General features: G+C 47.2%; 1 protein-coding gene across 6 annotated transcripts in view; it reads right to left on the minus strand.

The window, feature by feature from the left end:
* ZDHHC21 (zDHHC palmitoyltransferase 21) overlaps positions 1-7,166 on the minus strand; it is a 78,794-nt gene extending 71,628 nt beyond the window's left edge. For 5 of the 6 annotated variants that reach the window (XR_016441266.1, XR_016441267.1, XM_090038724.1 and 2 more), the window contains exon 1: positions 7,041-7,166. The gene's annotated coding sequence lies outside the window, so the exon portion shown is untranslated. Of the gene's footprint in view, positions 1-6,730; positions 6,938-7,040 lie in introns of those variants that run through there. The other variant, XM_090038725.1, reaches the window with a different exon arrangement.
* Positions 7,167-8,115: the final 949 nt, after the last annotated feature.

The following is an 8,115-nucleotide window of genomic DNA, read 5'->3' on the forward strand; positions in this document are numbered from 1 at the left end:
ATCCAGGGACATGCCCCCCAAGGAATAGCCCAGCGCAGCCCCACAACCTGCAGCATTCCCCCCCACCCCAGCAAGAGCTGCGCCCCCCGCCAACACGCCCACATTGACAGTTCCCTCCGCTTTGCTCCTTGCTGCAGCCCCAGGAGCAGCAGACAGTCTGCACTGTGCCCCTCCTCCTGCCCCTTCCCTAGTCCCAACCTTACTCGCTTCCTCCCTCCCTCACTGCCATAGGAACATACTATTATTTTCCCCAATTTAAACCAATTATCTCTTTTTTTAATCCCAATTTCAACATGGGTTTTGTGTTTGGAAAATAAACCCTGAAAAATTTTCGGATTATTTTTTTTAAAATAAAAACCGAAACATGGAACACTAGCTATACTAAAGAGAGGATAAGACTCTCCCTGTCCCACAGCTCTTCACTTGTAGGTAGAAGATTTATTTCTCCTGTCACTGAGGGAGAAGAGGGCAATAAATCTGTCAAGCCCATGTTATAAAATACCTTATTTTCTTTGATCCCATAAAGATAATGTGGGGGGAGCAGTCATATCTTTTCCTGCAACTCTGGGGTTGCAATACCCAAACTTACTTTCCAGCTGAATGCTCCCACTTTCTTGTTCTATCATTAGTGTTAATACATCCAAGCTTGCACTACTGATATGACATGATTCTTTTTGGTCTTTTGTCAGCCCAGTTTCTGTAACATCCTCTCGGTTCTATAGCATTTCCAAAGACAACACTCTTCACTCCTATCTCACTGTAAAACTGCACTTACACCAGCAAAATTCACACCAAGAATTCTCCCTCATCAATGCTAGCTACCATAGAAATATTCTGTGCAACACTGGCAGATTAAGGGTAGAAAAAGCACATCCAATCATTACATTAGCACTCCCACGGTTGCCACCATCTCAGCTATTAAATATTAATTGAACTGAATTTGCTTATTGTAGACAAACCCTAGAATCTTGGCCAAGCTGAAGTCACCTCACTTCAACTCCTATCATTGTCTTTTCTGTTCCTCTAATTCCCAACTTCCCTTCCCTTCCTTCCTCAATTCAGTGGCCCCAACTGGCTTTCTTTTCCCATCACTTTCCTAATCAAATATATTCACTGTTAAGACATCAATTCAAGCTCTGGCTTCTCACTATCAAGGCAATGCACAGATCTTGTTCTCTTCCTCCTCCCATTGCATTCTCATTACTCCCACTCTTGCTTACTTCACATCTCCCAAATTTCTCCCCTATGTTCTTCCCTCCTCCCTCTCCATCTCTGCATCTTTTTCTATGAGGATCCATACAATGAGCATTCCTATAAGTGACCTCCCTCTCTTTCATATTACTTTAAAGCTCATACTTCATGTTTATCAACTTCATTTGAAGTATTTCCAATTTAAAGAAAACACAAAGCTATGATGAGATTTTTACCTTTAAAAGGCAAAAAATCAATGCACTCCTGTTACTGTATAAATCAGGGACATCCAAATTCTTAGTGGCCAGCAGCCACAAGGACTGCACCAGCAAGTTCACACTAGTGAGAGTCCTGGACCCCCAGGCCACATCCTTCTCACTGCACCACACATGGGTGGCCACTGTACCGCATGCATGGGTGGTGTCCTGCTCCACCTCACTACCCTGTGTCATGTAAGCACACAGCCCGACCTCAGCTTTCTTGCTGCACTGCTGTGTGGGGTCTCCAGGTGCTGTGGGCTATGCTGCCCTGTCCCCTGGAGCAAGAACAGGAAGTGAAAGTGAGGGAGGGCTGGGGAATCTAGAGATGCACCCACAAAGCAGCCAGAGCAATAAGGGGAGAAGCAGCTGGGTAGGAGCCCAAGGACTGCATGCCAACCTCTCACTGGCACCAGGCAACCAGTTGGACAGCCCATGTCTAAATCAAGAACAGCCAAGAATTCTTGATTAATTTTACTCTCCTTTTTTTTTACTTCTGGTATAGAAAGGGGGAGGACAGGGGGATAGTTGCATAGACCTTTTTTACTGCCTTCCTTTTAGTCATACTCCTTGCTACTTATTTGTTTCCTCCTCTTCTTTGCAGAGAAACTGTCTTCCGAGCTCATGTGCAGAGATGATAACATACTAGTTACCAGCTTTTGTGCACATACGAGTAAGACTGCAAAAAAAAAAAAAAAAAAAAAATCACTGATCCTTAGGGAACCCATTTAAGTTTTCATTCACACCATAAGAGAACAACAGAGGCTCTGTCACTAAGGAGAGTATCCCCAGAATGGATGCAGCCCAACAAACAAGATACAGAAAGATAACAGAGATGGAAAAGCTGTGCCTAAGTGGCCCATCTAGTACAGTGCACGACAAGTCAGAGATACTTTGGAGAAAACAGCATGAATTCCCATCATGGAAAATTTCTTTCAAACCCTCTATCAATGCTCTAAATCCAGTCACAATTTAATTATGCTCTGCAATATACATGTGTATGTGAAACCATATGCATGCCAACACTTTTTATGTTATGTAGGGTAAAAGTATAACTGTCATTTATCCAGAATTAATAAAAGCCTGCTGAGTTTTTTGGAGAAAATGATATTTGGGGGCAGCAAACACCACATTTAGTTAGGAACTGTGTAAAAAGTATTTCCCAAAATTGAAAGACAATATGTAATGCTTTCATTTGCTCTTTTATTTTTTTTTTCCAATATGAGCTTGATTTTCCTTCTTTGCTTCATACATTATTATCGCTTCCCAGCCTACTGAAGGCTCAGGACCTTCCTGGAGAGGTTCCTGGAGGACGCCGTCTGAAACAAGTACGCTGGAGACCTGAGGGCCAAACCCAGCCAGGGCAAGGTCTTCAACATCACCTAGAAGTGAGACCTCAGCAACCACTTCATGCCTAGCGGGCACTTCACGGACTGGCACTTCCCCACCACGCCCTCCTCAACTGCCTGCCTCTGAACAGAGCCAACAGCTTCAGCCACCGGGACAAGAAGTGCCGACAGTGCAGCTATGTGACAGAGACCCTCCCCCACGCAGTGTGCAGCTGCAGGCCGCATGCCAGAGCCTGGCAGCTCTGCCACAATGCTGTCCGGGACTGCATGGTGAGGGCCATCCCAGCCACGGTGGGGGAAATCTCCATGAACTGCACCGTCCCAGGCTGTGAGAGCCAGATGCACCCTGACATCACAATCATGAATGAAGAGGCCAAGAATACTGTGATCGCGGATGTGACCATTCCCTTTGAGAACCAGTGCCAAACCTTCACCAACGCTCGGGCTCACAAGCTGGAGAAGTACGCCCCACCTGCCGACAGCCTGACGGGCCGTGGCTACAACACGATGATCAACACATTCATCATGGGAACGCTCGGAGCCTGGGACTCCAGCAATGAGAGCGTCCTGCATGCCTGCCATGTCTCCCGCCACTACACTGCCTCATGGTGTCCAACACAATCCGCTGGTCCCGTGACATCTACATGGAGCACATCACGGGCCGCTGCCAGTACTCTTACCCACCAGACTGACCACCGCCGGACCGAAGCCAGAGTGGACCACCTGAACCCCCCACTGCACCTGATGGACTCCGCTTCAAGAGGAATCTTCAGCAATGGACCACCCCACTCCACCCAGAGGACCCCCACGATAAGACTCTATATGGACTGAGAAACTTTTGTCAACCTACTTCCTCCACCATTGCGACCATTGTACGGGTTTATGTGCATCTATCACATTTTTGTCTCAGTATCACAAACCCCCTCCTCCACTGACCCCCAGGCTTAGTTGGCTAACATTGTATTTTATGTAACCTAGTTGTGTTCCCCTCCTCACCCCTATCCCTCTAATGTTAGTCCCTCATTTGGGGGATTTGCATTTCCCTACTTACTGGCTTTGTCATCTTTTTGGATTCACAATCCTAAACATCAACTAATAAAATTCAGTCTGACCCAGATTCCTTTGTATTGATCTGTAGCTAAACAAAATTCATTCCTATGTTTTCAGCTTTATTTCATATGAAACTCTCTTCAAGTGTCAAATATTCTCCACCTCCCTTTAAACCCTTTTTGTTTGCTATATATTTTCTGAGCTAAGACACAGAAGCAGATGCAATAAGAACGTTACCATGACCCTAAAACAGCCAGTGTTTTATCTACCCTATTTTTCACATACCCTAACTTTTTGAGTTTTTAACCACAACTTCACATTGACCAGAAGTATTCATGAAGCTATTTACAATAATATCCAGACTTTTTCCTTCAGCAGTAATAGTTACTTAAGACATCAGAAATCAATATTTGTTTAAATTATTTCATTTAAGGTGTAGTGCTTTGTAACTGTAGTGTGTGTGTGTGTGTGTGTGTGTGTGTGTGTGTGTGTGTGTGTGTGTGTGTGTGTGTGTGTGTGTGTGAAAGAGCAATTCATGTACTTTGTTACACTGGACATAAATCATCTAAATCAGTGGTGCTCAACCTGCAGGCCAAATTTGAAACTGGAAGCTGTGGCAATTAATACTGATACCATTCCTTGGCTGTTAAATTAGTGGACCAACTGGGAGCCATACAAGACAGATAATACGATCTAGCACACCAAGCAAGCATGCATGGACCAAGCATGCACCTGGTCGCTCTGCAGGCAGACCCAGCATGCTGACCCCAATGCTGGATCTGGCCCAAGAACCAAAACTTCCCACATGATACAACTCACAGACTGGCCCCATGCCACTCATCTGGCCCACCAGGCTAGATGGTCGATGATATCACTGAGGCCAGCGGTGTTCAATTTGCAAATGTTGGTGAAGACAAACAGGAAATTATAGTTATTACAATGTAACAAAACTAAAAAGCATAGCATCCTTTCTAGTTAAAGGGACTTATTTTTGCACAATTTCCTTATAAAGGCACTTACACAAATTAGTTGCTTCACAAAAAGGGTGCTATACTTACATATTTGTGTCAATTTGAATTTTAAGACACTTATTCAATAACATGCTAATTTTAATGATAAAGTAATTCTATATTTTCCCCCTCTTATTCCTGTTAGCAATACTGCATAACCAAGACAAGGGAGCAAGCAGGATTGTTTTCAGCTTGTGTATCATTAAGAGAATTAATCTGAACAGAAAAACAGCTTTTTTTAATACACCAATGATGATCCATGAATGCAAAAAAAACCCAGACCAAGGAAAACATACACATCTTGCAATTAAAAACTCATTTTACATGTAGTTTGAGGAAAATGTATATGGATGATGTGCAGATATATGTGGATCATCACAATGGTCCCTACAGAAAACATCAGAAATTAGTTTCAAGCAAAATGACCACAAAAAGTTGGAAGCTGACTTTCTAAATCAGTAAGCTGCAAAGAAGCACTCAACTGGACAAAATGTACACCTTCCTAAAATTGGTATTAGATGTTTTATATTACATTCTAATTTTTTTTGCATTTTTGCAAAAGAATCAGTAACATTTCTCCAAATAACCACCCTGAACACAAAAAGTTTGAAAGGAAGCAGTTGGAATTTTTACTGAGGAAATCATTAGCTGCAACCACTGCACCACTGCAAACCTGCCAGGAAGAGCTGACTTAATGCCTTTTACCTCTGTCAGAAACGTTCCTCTCTTTAGCAGGCTGCATGACTAAGGTTTACACGCACATGGAGAAAATCATTCCAACCCACCCTGTCCTGCCCACTTCAACTAATGATGCCATAAATCTAGTATCTGTCCTTTATAATTATAGTCAACATGATGAATTGTGGTGTGATGAACACTGGATTACAGGATTACTGGATGCCCCAAGCAGGCAAGAAGAAAGTTGCTTAAAAAAAAAAAGAAGCTCTTTACAGATTGTAAATCAGAAATATTGATGTGGACTTATTAAAAAATAAACACTTGACTTTACAAGTGAATAACTGAATTCCTATGAAATATCCTGAAGGAAGTCAGACATGATCCCTAGTGCAAAAGCTTCCTGATCCCCCTTCGAAGAGGTAACTTCCCAGGCTATTGGCAAACTACACAAGTATGGCTGGCGCACCAATATGTCACCAGTTTGACACTGCCTGAGATCCTGTCAAGCTTCATCTTCACAGTGTGAACAGTCCTCACTGATGTCAATAGCATGGAGGTCAAGGGGCCAAATTAAGTACGAGTTTGAGTGTGCTTCAGTGTGTGAGTTTGAATAGGAGTGTGTTGCCACACAAGGGGACCAATGCTTTACAAAGTGCAGGGAAAGATTTAAAGCAAATACACAATTATAACAATAAAAACCATCCTGTTCTTCCGCACCAGTTTACAGCAGTGCTTCCCAGCTCGCATGAAGCCAGTGTGCTATTCAGTCCCACGCTACACACGCTCAGAGAAAAATGTGCTGTTTCCAAGAGGCTACATTCTCAACAGCGGTGGGCAACTCCTGGTCCATGGGCCACATGAATCCACAACGCCACCGCGCCCCCACCTCCAGGGCTGCCCCTGTCTTGGGAAACTTGCTGGCGAGGGAGAAGAGGCAATTATCAATGGCGCCCCTCCCCCACTGCCAAATTCCCAAACCTCAGGGGGCCGGATTGGAGCTGGGCCACACCCCCTCCCCCACGCTGCCAGGCCAGGCCAGGCCAGGGCCAAGCTGTGCCCCGGGGGCTGGATCAGGCCCCGGACAGACCAGGACAGACCCGTGGGCTGAGCAAACAGGCGAGAGGGGCGACGAGGCCGCACTGTACCCAAGCGGGTCCGCTCGCAGCTGAACCCGGAGACGCGCTGCGGGACCCACCGCGGAGCAGGCGCAGGTCTCCGCCCCCGCAGGGGGCAGCCTGCTTCACGCCCCTGGTACCAACATCCCCTCTGCCCTGGCCCAGGGCGGGGCCAGTGAGCCTAGCCCCGCCCCGCCCCGCCCCGCGCGGTCCCGTCCTGCGGGGGGGGGGGGGCACTGCAGGATGCCCCCCTCCCCCAGCAAAGGCTGCGCCGATTCCAGCCTCGCGCAGGACGGAACCACCACGCAGCCCGGGGGGAGGTTGGAATCACGCCTCCCCACCCCTCGCTCCGCCTCCCCCTTCCCTCCGCTCGCCCCGTCCCGGACTGACCGTTGGGCGGCGCGAACCCCCTCCAGAGCCGCGCGCGCTCTAGCTCGTCTGACGTGCCGCAGCCAAAGGGGGCCGCCTTCCGCTTCCGCAGTGCTGCTGCGCCTGCGTGGGGGGGCGCACGCCAGGCGCGTTCCGGCCTCCCCCGCCCGCCAGCGGGGTGGGGCGCGGGGCGGTGACGTGCTGCGGGCCACTTGCGGGGAGCATTTGGGTTAGCCCCTGGGAGGGTGTCACTTAGCTGGGCTGCACCAAGCGTCTTTCAAGACGGTGCTGTTAGGTGCGCCCCTCCATGCCCTTTACAGCAGAAAGTCAGGGATTTCCACTAGCGCTCCCCATCGCACTAAAGCCCCGCTGCCCGCCACGGGCGCCCTGTGTTGCCTGCTCCAGCTGTATGGCTCCGTGTTTTTTCCGCAGTCAAAAAATTAGCTGAAGTGGAGTACTGGCTGGTTTGGAGGGACCTTCAGTCTCATTTGGGCACCTCAGGTGCATTTAGGCATGACCATATGGTGCCATGCTTTAGTATTTCCTTTTGGAAGTACTAAAATACTATGCAGTAGTGGCCTGTACTGTGCCATGCACATAGCGTATGGTTATATGTGGCAGCTACATAGCCATAGCAGCATATTAAAATGGGAGTATGCCACTGTGGCGATGTAGCTGCCAATCAGGTGTAGCTCTACATTACCATAGCACACTATACAGCGCTGTAGCATCGTAGGGAAACGTGTAGCATACCGCTCAAGTCCAAAAAGGTGGAGAACCTTTGACCCTTTGAAAAGCAAGGGCGCAGGGGGTCAGGCGCCATCATCACCTGCAACATGACACACATTTTTCTCCCGTTAAAACTAAGCTAGCAGCTTTGCTAGTACTCTTGGGGCCTGGGGCTGTATTAGTTTAAGATTGAAGCGAAAAGCAAATAGAACTTCAGTGGAATGAGTGACAAACCATCTGCAGGACTCTGAAATAGGAGCTTCGTTACCAGAAGCAGCAGAATGGCAGAACAAAGGCTAGCTTGACTTGTGGAACATCAAGACCATTAAAAAGGAGAGAAGATTGTTAACACCTGTGGAACAGAGGG

The sequence above is a fragment of the Crocodylus siamensis genome, chromosome 3 (genome assembly GCF_052110815.1).
Source record: "Crocodylus siamensis isolate JL-2025a chromosome 3, ASM5211081v1, whole genome shotgun sequence".
Lineage (NCBI taxonomy): Eukaryota > Metazoa > Chordata > Crocodylia > Crocodylidae > Crocodylus > Crocodylus siamensis.